The sequence below is a fragment of the Varanus komodoensis genome, unplaced genomic scaffold (assembly GCF_004798865.1).
Source record: "Varanus komodoensis strain SLA01 unplaced genomic scaffold, ASM479886v1 scaffold27, whole genome shotgun sequence".
NCBI classification, from domain to species: domain Eukaryota; kingdom Metazoa; phylum Chordata; class Lepidosauria; order Squamata; family Varanidae; genus Varanus; species Varanus komodoensis.
The window spans coordinates 228,037-241,924 of NW_025335701.1; the positions used below are offsets into that span (position 1 = coordinate 228,037).

At 43.7% G+C, this 13,888-nt stretch overlaps 1 protein-coding gene across 1 annotated transcript in view; it reads right to left on the reverse strand.

The window, feature by feature from the left end:
• Positions 1-12,950, reverse strand: part of CDH5 (cadherin 5) — a 46,698-nt gene extending 33,748 nt beyond the window's left edge. The window contains exon 1 of the mRNA XM_044434086.1: positions 12,757-12,950. The gene's annotated coding sequence lies outside the window, so the exon portion shown is untranslated. The remainder of the gene's footprint in view (positions 1-12,756) is intronic.
• Positions 12,951-13,888: the final 938 nt, after the last annotated feature.

The following is a 13,888-nucleotide window of genomic DNA, read 5'->3' on the forward strand; positions in this document are numbered from 1 at the left end:
TGCTGGGAGAGAGTGGTTCTGCCTCATGGCAAGTACACTCTAAATCAGGGTTCCTCAAACTTTTTCAACAGGTGGCCAGTTGAGAGCCAGTGTGGTGTAGTGGTTAAGAGCGTGGAACTGGGACTCGGATGATCTGGGTTCGAGTCCCCGCTTGGCCATGGAGCCAACTGGGTGACTTTGGGCCAGTCACAGACTCTCAGCCCAACCCACCTCACAGGGTTGTTGTTGTGGGGATAAGATGGAGGAGGAGAACGATGTAAGCTGCCTTGAGCCCTTTGTAGGAAAAAGGCAGGATATAAATCGCAATATAAATAAATAAATAAATAAAAGGTGGTGGCAGTGGGTGTGGGCCAACGACGCGATGGCAGGCACGGAACGGCAAGGCAGTGGCAGTGGTGGGGGGTGCGGGTGCGGGCCCGGCCACCCCCGGGCTCGCACAATTAAAAATAGATTTACAAAGTTATATTTTTGTTATGTTCAATCCTTTCTTCATCTTCATCTTTGTCTCTCTTTCTCTTCCGCCTGCCTCTCTTCTGTTTCCTGCTCCGTGTTCCTGCTCTGTACATGCATGCAATGGGGAAGGGGCGGGGGGAGAGCTGGCGCACGCTCAGTTGAGCTGTTGCAATTTGGGCATGTGCCGGCTCTCACTCTGCTCAGTTTTAAAGAATGTCTGCGCTGGCTCAGAGCTTTTGGACTCGCCACTCAGAGATCATTTTCTCCAAGTGAGTCCAAAACCTCTGAGGCGGGCTGGATAAATGGGCATGGTGGGCCGGATCCGGCCTGTGGGCTGTAGTTTGAGGACCCATGCTCTAAGCTGTCTCCCATGCTTTTCAACAGCTACATGAAACCACTGGGAGAGGTCATCAGGAGGTTTGGGCTGAGATGTCAGCAATATGCTGATGACACTCAGTTGAAATCCAGGTGAGGCAGTCTCCATGCTGATCCTGTGTCTAAGTTTGATAATGGACTGGACGAGGGCCAATAAACTGAAACTCAGTCCAGACAAGACAGAAGTGTTGTTGGTTGATGATCTGTTTGCTAGATTAAATGGCCATTGCCCAGTCTTCAACGGGGTTGAACTTCCCCTAAAGGACAGGGTCTGCAGCTTGGGAGTGCTCCTTGGAGCCAAAACTTTCCCTGGAGTCCCAGGTGGATTCTGTGACCAGGAGTGCCTTTTTCCAGCTGCAGTGAATACAACAACTGCAGTCTTATCTGGGTAGACAGAGCCTGACCACTGGTAACCTCTCAGCTGGATTACTGTAATGCATGCAATGTAGGACAGTCTTTGAAGATGGTCCAGAGACTTCCTGGTCCAAAATAGGGCTGCACATCTGGTGTCGAGTTAGTGAGCCCATATGACACCTATATAAATCACACTGGTTGCCGGTTGAAGCCTGGGTCCAATTTAAAGTGCTTGTTTTAACATATAAAACCCTAAAAGGCTTGGGACCTGGTTACCTTTTCCTATATATACCTCCCCTCCCATTGAGATCTGGGCATGAGATCCTTCTGAAAGGGCCATCCCTAAAGGAAATAAAAGGGATGGTGCCTAGAAGAAGAGCCTTCTTGGTGACTGCCCCCACCTTTGGAATGGGCTCCTAGGGAGATCCACCTAGCTCCATCACTACTTTCATTTTGGCACCAGGAAAACACAGTTCTCTTTCACAGGTATTCTGAGACCTGATTTTACCAACTGATTGTAAGAGCTCACTATAAAACCATCAATTTTTTACCACATCCCCAACTTGGAATTATAATGTTGGCCTCTATTTTATTATTTGCTGCTTAGAGAGTACTGTTGGGTTATTCAGTGTCCTATAAATTTAAAAACAAACAAACAAGCAAGCAAACAAAAGTAGTGGGTGGAAATGATCAGGAAACAGATTTTGTTCAAGCTTTGGAGAACCTTCCTAAGGGAAAGAGCTGTTTGATGGTGGAAGAGACTATTTCAGGAGGGAGTGGGCTCTCCTTTGGAGAGGCGTTTAAATAGAGGCTGGGTGGTTGTCTGTCAGAGGCGGTGTATTTGCAAACCTTGCACTGAGCAGGGGGTTGGACTGGATGACCTCTGAGGTTCCTTCTAGCTCTATGATCCAATGACATATTTAGGCAAATGGAAAAGTTGTTTGGTGTGTCATGCTTGAAGCACTGCTTTGTATGCAAAGGCTTTTCAGGAGGAAGTAGGGTGGGCTGCAGGTCTTGGTCATAAGCTTGCTTACGTGCACTTGAGTGCAATTAAAGTTCTGTGTTCTTCGAACACTTCTGTGATGTGAGCTGTCTGGGAAGTGAGGAAATATAAAGAGATGACCAGATGGCTGACTTCCTGCAGATGGCAGAAGAACCAGATGCCTGAAGAATGAGAAAACCTGGCGAGGCCTATAGATGCCTTGGGACATCTGAAGATGGCCTCTTTCTTCCTAGTGCAAGGCAGAGACAATAGATAGATAGTACTGATTTCTGTTACTGTCCTTTCCATTTCCTATGAGTTCAAGAAAATGACCTGGGAAGGTGTAAAAGAGAAAAGGATGTGACCAGCTGTTTCTTGCTTTTGTTACAGGAAAATAAATAAATGGGCAGACCTGAAGAATGGATTGCTTTGTTTATGATTTTTTGGGGGAAACAATATAGTTATATAATCTGAGTACCAGTACTACTGGTCTGGAGATGTTCTTTGGGGGAAGAACTTGGCTTCTCCCCCAGACCCAACTTAATGTTTATGGAGGGAAGCTTTGGTTACATCCCATATATGTTGCAAGATTATGTGGTTCCAATAGTGGTTCCCTCCATCCCAAAGAATGGAGGGATTTTCCACAAGACTGCATCAGGGAAAGAGTTAAATTCTTTTGTGGATACAAAAATAACTATAAAGAAATTCTCCTCCTTCTCTGAGAAAACAACTCAGTTTTCCAGGTAAACAAGCCCAATAACAGGAATAAAAACCAGCTACGAAGGCAGAAAGACAGCACTGCCCCGAGTGACATCGTTAGTGCTGGTGAACAACGCCATGTCCATGTGCAGGGCCAGCAAGAGAGGCAAGCTGGGAAGTTTTGATGTGTGCATTAGACAGTGGTAGAGAAAGCAGCAGTGCAGATTTGTCAGGCACTGGGTAAAATTTTGGGAACACTGGCCATCGATAACAGAGATGGGATCCACTGGAAGCAAAATGAATACAGGATGTTGGTGCAAAATATGAAGAAGGTGGCAGAGCAGCTTTTAAACTGAGCCCTGTTTGAGGAAGGCTGACAGGACCAATTTTGGATTAAATCCTCCTGAGGGGATGGGAACAAAAAGATATCTGGCTGCTCCAATATAGAAAGGGAAGAATTAGGCATTGGGCATATGGTGAAACATGAAAGCCGGTCAAAGATGCCCAAGTGCACAGACTGGACATGTCTGGGGAGGGCCACTCTGCATTTCCATGCAAATGCTAGAAGCCTCCACACCACTGGAAGAGCACTAGCTCCTGGTTTTAAAGGAGATCCTAGATACAAAGGCTTAGCAAAAGTGAGGCAGAATGGAGAAACCCACTGAGACGTGGATGACTGTGGATAGAGGCTCTGCTGGTAGGACCAGGAAGGGCGTCCTGCAGGAGGCGTTACATCAAAAAGCCACAGTGTTGCGCAGACTAGGAAACTTAAAGGAGCAGACTATTCCACAGAAGCATTATGGGTGATGCTACTGACCACCACAATACAGTACAAGTTGTAAATGTTGTTGACCAACTCCCATGATATCTCCCATGGTATCAGAGCAAATATATTTTCATGGAAAATTGCTAAGGAATCTATCACAGTAACATTTGACTTCAAAAGATGGAGGGTCTGTAAAATGAGGGAATTGAAAGAAGAAGTCAAAGGTGAACATCTGTTTAAAACACTTGGAGATTACTCAAAACCACAGTAGCAAGACACTCAGGTAAAATGCATACCACAGGTTATGAAAGGTAGTGCCAAGTCCAAGAGGTCACCAGCATGGCTAATGAACAGTGTCAAAGAAGCTGTCATAGAAGAGAAGGCTTCCTCCAGAATATGGAAGCCCTTTCCAAATGAGTAGAACAGCAGGGAGAACCAGCTTGCACAAAAGGGATGCAAGACAAGAATAATTAAGACAAAGAAGTATTTTGTGAAGCATAATGCTAACAATATCAAGGCCAACCATAAATAATTATTTAAATATGCCAGAAACAGAAAATCAGCTAGCAAGGCAGTTGGACCAGTTGGACCATTCAAAACTGGTCTGGAATTAGGAGTAACCAGTGAAATAGCCATGTTTACTATGGCACCAAATTATTTAGGGTGGTTACAACAAAATGGGATTGTGAGGGGCTCCAAAAGAATCATTACAGGCTGGGAGAACGGGCATCAAAATGGTGAATGCCACTGAATGTAAGCAAGTATGAATAAGGCAATGCATGTTTGGGCAACCCCCCCCCCCCCACTTTAAGCATAAACGGGTGAGATGAGCTTGCAGTGGCTGCAACTAAAAACAACAACAAAAACAAACACCCCCCCCCCCAATCCCTAAAAAATCTTGGGATTGTGATGAACAGCTCAATAAAAATGTTAACCCAGTGTGTGACTGCTGAGAAAAAGGAAAACTCCAAGTTAGAAAAGGAACTGAAAATGAAATGGGCAGTATTATACTGTGGTGTGATTGCACTTAGTGTCCAAAGTACAGTTCTGGTCACTGCAAATGAAAAAAAGATACTGTAGAGTTGGAAAACTGAATTTTTCAAGGGGTTGCAATAACTTCCACATGAGTAAAGAATGCAACATCAGGGATAATTAAATTGAGAAAAAAGATGAGAAGGAGACAACATGGTAAAGGTGTGCAAAAGATGTACACAGTCTGGAGAAAGTGGATAGGGAGCCATTTTTCTCCCTCTGTTATGATACTGGAGTGCAGGGTGGTGATTGGTGGAGATTCCAAATAGATGAAAGGAAATACTTCTTTACATGGCACATAATTAAACTGTGGAATTCACTTTCACAAGATGTAGTAATGGCCACCAATTTGGATGGCTTTAGAACAGGGGTCTCAAACTCAACTTACTGGGGGCCGCTGGAAGTAGAGTCTGGGTGAGGCTGGGCCACATCAAGTATTCCACCACCGCGGTGGTGGTGGGCCACTCATCCAGAAGCCGGCCTGAGTGCCGCCAGCGCTTTGAAGGCCGCAGGGCCCCTCCCCCGTGCCCCGCCTGGCCCAGCAATTGGTCTGCGGGCTGCGAGTTTGAGACCCCTGCTTTAGAAGGTGACTGGACAAGCCAATGGAGGAGAAAACTTTGACTGGCTGCTGGGCCTGATGGCTGTGGGCTTCGCCCAGTATCACAGCCATTTGGCTATGTACATAATATGCGAGGACACAGGCATGACAGGACTGTTCCATTCATGCTTGAGGGTTTCCTGTGGGCAGCTGGCAGCCAGTGCTGGACTGGGTGGACCATTGGTCTGATCCAACATGTCTCTTCCTGCATTCTTATGACTTCTTATCTGCCACTCCAGAGGGCTTAAGTTGCAGGAAAGTGCATTTGGTCAAACGCTAGGAGGAAGATCTTGATGGTCATTTGGCAAAGGAACCAACTAGCTGGGGTGGGGTGGCATTGAGATCTGCCCGGCAGAGACTCAACTGCCATTCAATGGGAGTGCCCTGCCTTTCTTGCACCCAACAGATTAGGGCAGATGTTCCACAAAGCCTATGAATCTATAGTCAAAGGAGTATTCAAAGAGTTTTATCCACACCCCTAACAATCCCAAGTTCTACTGACTGTGAAGAGTCTCACTGTGTAAAGAACCAGAAAAATATGTCTGTTTGGAAAACATTACATAGCCTGACCTAAGGCCATTCCTGTCTTAAAAAGCAATGTGCATTTGACCTGAGAGAATTGGAAGGTGATAGCTACAAAGGTTGATTTCTTTGTGGCTGACCCTCTTAACCAATTTAATGGGACTGCAAAATGGAAAGGAAAAACAAATACATCGTTTTTTACTTTTGGGAGCAGAAACACATGGGTGAAATTGTATCTCTGATCTTTATACAGGTAGTCTCCAGGTTATGAATGTCAGGGTTATGAAGAATCCATACTTAAAAATGCACAGACTGCCATAAACCCTATATGAGTATCCTAGTGAAAAGCTGTGAATATCGCTGGAAAACCACGCAACACATTTGGCAATGAATCATCAGTGGCTGCATAGTTCCCTAGAGATAGTCACAGAAACCCATTTCCTTAGACAAAATGTTTGCACTTTCTCCAATGAGCTCTTCAACACCTCAGGCAACACATTTGCCCCCTCTTCCACATAGGCCTTGTGTTCCATCAGCAACTGGAAGCTCAACAAATGCTCACCAGCTCTGCCCCTGTACACAGACCCATTGAGACTAATTCACCTTGGATTAAAGTGTTTTGAATGTAATAAGCAGGCACTGGACTCTGTTGCCCTAGCAGCCATTATCAGAGAACAGCGGAAGATACAGAGGGAGTGGAGATTCAGTTTTAAAGATCCAAGTTATTTTCTATTGGGCTTACATTAAAATTAAAGATGGACAGGCAATGTAGCTCAAGCATGCATTAAGACAGGCATAAGAGGCAAGTTACAATTTTTTTTCAGTACTGTATACCTACACACGTACAGATATACATACAGATTCTCTTCAGTGCCTGTAGTTACTTTATTATTACTGCATTATTATCATTATTACAATGCAGTATTGTGTTTAAGATGTTTTAGTGAATATGGAAGTGTTTCTTAAGTGAAAGTTTTACAGCACTGAAAGGTAAAAAGAATTCCACGTATATGTCCACCGTCTAACCTTCATATGGGGTTAAGCTGCACTTCTGCAGACTTCCCTGTTTGCAGGGGTCACTGATGAGTAAGAATTGTTGCTAGAATTAATTGTGGCTAACATTTTCTTCAAACTTCCCAGAGCCTGGAACATTGTTTGACCTTACCAATGATTTACCATGTTGCTAAAAGAGAATGGAAGAAAGTAAGTCATGCTAACTTACTAACATATGAGCTCTCTTGTTGACTCAATATGTTAAGAAAGCCACTGTGGTTGGTGCACAGAGTCTTGGCCTGGGGGCTTGGGAGATCCAAGTCCTGGTCCCCAGTGAGCCATGAGTCCTTGGGTGACTTTGGGCCATCAGCCTAACCCGCCTCACAGGGCTGCTCTGAGGATAAAATGGAGAGGAGGACCTTGTAAGCTGCCTGGGATTCCTCACAAGAGGGAAACAAGGCAATTATAATTTCAGTATAATAATGTTAATAATAACTGATAACTGAACAAAGAATGTATTTTGCTGGACATGTGCTTTGCACGAATAAACAACATTCTGCTAAGGTCATCCTGCTATTAATTGGATACCACTAGATAGTCAGAGGAGAAGACCAAAACAGACCTGGCGTCAAACATTCCAAAATGACCCAAGTATCAACCTTGAATGGAAAGGCAAAGAAAGGGTTCCTGTGGGTGCACCTTGGAAGATCCTTGCAGCCCGATGTGCTTCACATAGGACATAAAGAAGAATAATGGTAATAATAATAATAATAATAATAATAATAATAATAATAATAAGTTGGAAGTTGATCAACCACTTAAGTGTCAGTTTCAGTCTTTTCCTGTTGGGAACATCTACAAAACTACAAGGTGACAGATACTGATGGAGAAGTAAAATGAATCTTGTGAAACAGTTTCCTGAACAGCTAAGATAATTCTTCTTTTTGATGAACAAGCCTGCAGGATGGTGAGCATTGTAAACACCCAAAAGATGAATCTTTTCTTGCAAGTAACAATACATCCAATCATCTTCTAGACAAGGTAGAAGAAAGAAATTTTCTTCACTTTTTGTTTTGTTTTGTTTGGACTTGATCCTGCCTGAATTATTCACATCTTCCCCAGCGCTCATTAATGGAGACACTTAAAGAAGAAACAAACAAACAAATGGAACCAAGGAATAAAACAGAGGTGGATGGCTGGATGTGTGCCAAGAATAATAACTTCTCCAGGTGGTAATTGGAATGACTTGGAGTTAACTACACCAGTTTGTCACAAAATTGGGAACTACCTTGGCTTAATTGAACCAGTATGGATCTGGGGAGATGATATGGTCCAATTCATAAATGTTGGATTGTTCATCCACCCTCTTGGACTGATCTATATCTAAGTTGAAGATGAACACTCAGATCCAGTACCACTTCTAGGTTTGTGGATCCTTAGGGAAGACACCGTAAATGATCCTTTTCCCTCACTGAGTGCACCTCCTTATTAGCATTATCATCAGCTGCTCTTGCCCCGCCTCCTCTTTTCCATAATTGCTCCTGTTTGCTTGCATGACAGGCAGAGAACCAGTGAGCAAGCAGACATCTCGTCACCCCTTTATCTGGGCAAGGATGAGAATCAGGCTGTAATGATGGAGAGGAGGAACGACTTCAGGGTGCTCTTGTCAGTGTGCTTCTGCTGAGGCTTACCCTCGACACTGGTCCTGCTCCACTCGTAATTGATGTGAGCCATCGTGGGCACCCAGCTGGAATTTCTGATCTTTGAAATGCAAGTCCCAACAACATTTCAAGCCAAGACAAGCACTTAAGTTCTTCTTGACCTGAACAATTTATATAAAATGTTCTATAGATGGTATTTGTTGCCAAGTTGATTAGCTAAGATGTTTCCAAATATGTCAAATAGGTGTTGGAAATGTAAACATAAAGTGGGTACTTTTTATCATATGTGGTGGACTTGTGATAATGTGAAAAAGTATTGGATTAAAATACATAAATGGATGGAGGAAATACTACAAAAACCCTTTGCTTTTAAACCAGAAGTTTTCTTGTTAGGCATCATACCGGAAGATATTAACAGACAGGAAATGTATTTGATGTTACACTTAATCACAGCGGCGAGAATTGCATTTGCTCAATACTGGAAAAGTGAGGAACTACCCACTGATGAACTGATTTTAAGGAAGATTCTGGACTGCGCAGAAATGGATAGATTGACTTTATCACTGAAGGAGAAAGAAGACACTGACTTCTATCAAACTTGGGATTTTTTCTATAATTGGCTGGAGAAATGGGACTTGGTGTAGATTTAGAGATGTTTTTGAGTTATTATAAACTGATTTGAATATGATTATAGAATGTTAAAAAATATGTAGCAGGGGGTTGACCCAGTAAGTCCAATGTATGTGATGACTGATGTTTTTAGTATTAGTTTAAAATTTTAATAAAATTTCTTAAAAAAAAAAGTTCTTCTTGATCTGGGAGAGTTCACTCCACCACCATGCCCACACATGCCAGCTCGGCCACTGTAGGTGAGAGGCACCTTCTATTCCTCAGCTGAGAAACATTTCCAGGTGCCTTCATGGCCCCTTTCATCAAGTCCCTGTTCTTCAAGTCAAAAAAAGCAGCTGACTGACACAGAATTTTGTGGAAGACTTATGCATTCACTGTGATGTTTTGGTCAACTGAACTGCTATTCATGTGGCTCCTGGCCGAATTCCTTATGCTGCAAAAATCCTAAATGAAAATCATTTCCCCCAAATAGTTCCCCCTTCCAGCCTCCACAGGGCAGGTACTTTGCTTTTGAGAACGCACTATCCAGAATTTCAATATGCAAACAAGCATTCAAATAATAACAACCTCTCCTTCTAACCTTGAAGAAGGGAACTACAATACAGTTGCAACTGTACTTGGAAATATTGGTGTTTTCTTTTGTTGAGAGGAGAAGAGAGGCTTTCTCTCTCCACCCATCTTTGAATAATATGCAGTCTTCATGCAATGCAATGCATATCAATCAAAATGTCTTTAAAGGTTAAAACTATACAACTCCTTCTACATATATCCTGTTTTTTGGTTACACCATTTGCTTCAACAAAAGCAGGATATGAGGCATGGCTGTTCAGTTTGGCAAAGCTCTTCAGTACATTAACTATTTCAGTGAAAGTTTCCCCTTAATCACGCCTTTCATGTCATCCTGTAGAGTCAGGAAGCCTGATGCTGAAGGAAGCAGGGCTTCTGTCCCTTTAATATTTGGGTAGACAAGGGAATAGCAGAAGCTTCATTTGTTGAATTTCCCTCTCCTCCTCTGCTTTCTTTTGTATTTGGCCGTTTATAGGGTAGTCATATGTCCTATTTCATACAAGACACGCACAACAGATTCTCCATGCCCTTTTCAATAGTTAAAAGACAAATAATACACTATTTGAAGAACAAATAGCCACCTTTGAGAACATAAAGGATTGAGAACTTGATGATGCTTTTGAATGGGTAGTTCTGAGGTATAATTTACAAATACACAAATACAGGGATATCTCAGTTCACTTTATTGACCTCTGTGCATAACAATCTCACAGCACAGGCCTAGATTTTGCTATATTTAAAATATATAAAGGTACATTGTATATATATATTCATTGTAGTTACTCAAATTCCTTTCAAGAAAACTGCAACACTTTATTTTTGTTCTGTATTTGCTTTTGGTTTGCTTGGGCTTTTGAAACCCACAATTAAAATTAATTAAAATGTGCCCTTCTTTGCAGGGGGCAGCCTTCCTGTATTCAAAGGCATCCTCCACTGGAACAGCGGTTGGATCCAAGCCTAGTTTAAAGATGAAGAGGCACCAGATGGAGGAGCAGCGAGGCCCTTGGGGCCGCCCACCAGCTTTTAGTGCAGACACAGCATTATCTTCCCACTGATAATACACTCCTTGCTTCTAAATTTGCACTGATGTGCATCAGGTGGAATACACAAATCTATGCCCTCTTTTTTCGATGCATATACTCTTTTAGGGTGATGGAATGAGTCACCCTGTAATTACAGCTGTTTTCAACTTTTCCTCCAATGTGCTCTAGGCAATCTTTCCCCAAGGTTCAACCCCCCCACCCCCATGAGAAAAGTTAGGCTGTGAGCGCATGGCATGCCTTCTGTCGTGTCCCAGAATACCACCAACAAATTCCAAAGCCTGCTTTCAAATTAGTGATTTGTTTTTTGGATTAGATAAACAGTTATCAGTATTCTAGTCTGTGTTCTTTATTAATACTCAATGGAATGATTGCTTGATGGCTTATTTCTGCTCAGAGTAACTTCATAAGCTCAGCCAGGAGGTACAGCCCACACTTTTACCTATCAGGATATTTTTTTAGTTACCATCTGGCACTGGCCATTGCAAAGAGGAGAAAAGTGGCAATCAAAAGCTCCTATTTCTGCCTATCATTTCAGCTCGCTTACCAGCATTTGGCCTTTTCCAATTCTCTCCCCCAACACACTCTTTTTTCCATTATGCAGAAGTTGTGCATCATGCTGCCAAATAGAAGGAGGCAATGTGTGTACTCACAGCATCCCTTCCCCAAACTGGCAAATAAAATTCCAAGTGCCACTAGAAGCATCGATTCATTTCTAATTTGCATCTTTAGGAAATTTTGTGGTTGACCAGCCAGATGACCAGCCAAAATCAAGACCTTATGCAGCCAAGGATCAATAGCATAGTGTTTATACACAGGAAAACGTTCTCCTGGAGACAATGGATAGGGTTGGCCAATAGTCACCCAAACTTACTTTCTAATTAGCAGGTATTGCAGTTACTAAGTGCTAAAGAGGTTGTGCTTCCCACTGACAACCCTTCCTAATGTTCCTTGGTGGCTTTTAACTGAAAGTTAATAGCCGGGAATGCCTGTAATCTCTTTGTAGCACATTTGATAGCAACATGACCTCTCTGCCATAGTACGCGTCACATAATTGACTGTGTAAGAAATAGTCCCTGTGCCCCCTGAACAGGATTGGGCCAAGTAGAGGCCTTCACCTTTTGTGTTGTTGTGATGCCAATGAGAATCGCCTGCACTTTCTATTTACAGTGGGAAGAAAGCCCATTGATGCCAATGGAAACTTCCATGCCATTGTGAATGGCAGGCATGGGAGGAGGCTTCAACTGGGATGAAATTTTATTCATTCATTCATTCATTCATTCACTCATTCAAAGCTTTTCTATCCTGTCCCCTACAAATGTCTCAAGATGGCTTACAATAAATAAGTAGAATAAAACAAATCTTCCCTCTGCCCACATCATGGTCTTGAAACAACTCATACCTGCATCCCACGCTGGCTATTTGTTCATACCCTTAATAGGAAGGTTCACTGACTGGGTTCAGCCCACCAGATAATCCACGCTCTGGGGCTGAGTGTGTTGTTGCTGTTGAACTAGGAGTCCTTGTGGGATCAGGGGTTACTATGTTGTCTGAACTCAGCTGTGCTAACAAAGCATGACTTGCTAACCATGAACAACCCATGAAGAGAACCCATGGTTTCTTTCTGGATTGTGAACTGGGACTTGTTCACCGTTGTGAGTTATCTTTGCTGGGTTCAGACATGATAATTTCAGCAACTCACAGTTCAGTGACAACCCAGACTGTCACTAACAATTAACCCTTCAATAAGGTTCTCTGGGTACACACTGGAGAACGGTATATATTTTCCATTCCCATTTTAAGTGTTGTTGGCAGCAGATTAGTGTCTTGGTGTAGAATGTGATCTGAAGTTCTTTAAAAACCGCACAAATAATCTTCAACATTTTCCAGTCTGGAAGCAGCATACAGTAAGTTCAGATACTCCCCTCCAAGTCATGTAACTTGAGCACAAACAGCGATATCAACAAAAACACCTTACAAACGCACATTTTGGATTCAGGATGTCTTAAAGGGAGCCTTGGTTCCCTAAAATTGGAGTCAAGAGTCCCACAAACAACCTCCTCCCCGCCTCCTGTGTTTCTTACCTGGCTTGGGCGTTACGTTATCCTAAAGAAAGGTGATTCCATCAACCACACCCAACGAATGCTTTCCAAGGCCCAGCTGGGTAAAGTAAAATTAATATACAGAAGAGAACGAAAACTGCTACTTCACTTCATTAACCAGTACAGGGAAGTGTTCAGCTTCCCAGTCTCCAAAGTTTCCCAGCTGTGTGTCTGCCCTTTTCCCATCCTGCATCCCTGCATCCTGTTATTGTTCCAAGCCTCACAATGCCAGTGAAAGAAGGGAGTGGAGGAAACCAGATAAAGCATTTGGCTCATTACCTTCAGCTAGGGAGCAGCAAATGAGAGGTGGCAAAGGGCAAGCCACAGAGGAAGGCGCTTCGGCAGGACCACTGCTTGGAGCTGACACCAGAAAAACATGGGGTGGGTGTCACTGCCCCCCAGGTGTATACATGCATGCATCGCTATGCGACCTTTTCCCCCCTTGCATTTCTCTCTCTTTCTCTCTTTTCCATGTGGCAGCTTACATAGTTGCCTTCCTTTTCCATTTTATCCTCACAGCAACCTTTTGAGATAGGCCAGCCTGAGGGTCCCTGACTAGTCCTCAGTCATCCCAGTGAGTTTCATTGCTGAGTGGGCACTCGAACTGGATCTCCTGAGTCCCAGTCCAGTGCTCCACCCACTGTATCACACTGGCTGTAATGCTTGATCTTCAGTTATGATCTTCTCTAGCCACTGGGCATGCTGGCTAGGGCTGATGGGAACTGGGATCCAGACACACCAGAAAGGCTGTGGGTTTCTCATGCCTGGCGAACCTCAAAGACAGCTTCCTCCACCGTGTCTGGGGACAATAGGCCAGCTTAGTGCCACCAGGGCAGGGTAGCTCAGGGCGCTCATGAGAGCTGGCAGGGAGAGGCTGCCTTCCAACCAGTGCCTGCTGCTCTGCCCCTTTCTGCCTGGTGGTGGGGCCAGCTCTGTGCACTGGAGCTCAGAGAGAGGGGCCTGCATCCTCCCAGAGTGCCAGCACATTGATCCAATGGGCCAGTTTCAGCGTGATCGATGGTCAGCGCTTCTTTGCAGCCACGCGCCATGTGGCAGCATAAAGTACAGAGCCTGAGATGAACGAAAGAAAGTAACTCAGGCAACGCCAAATCAC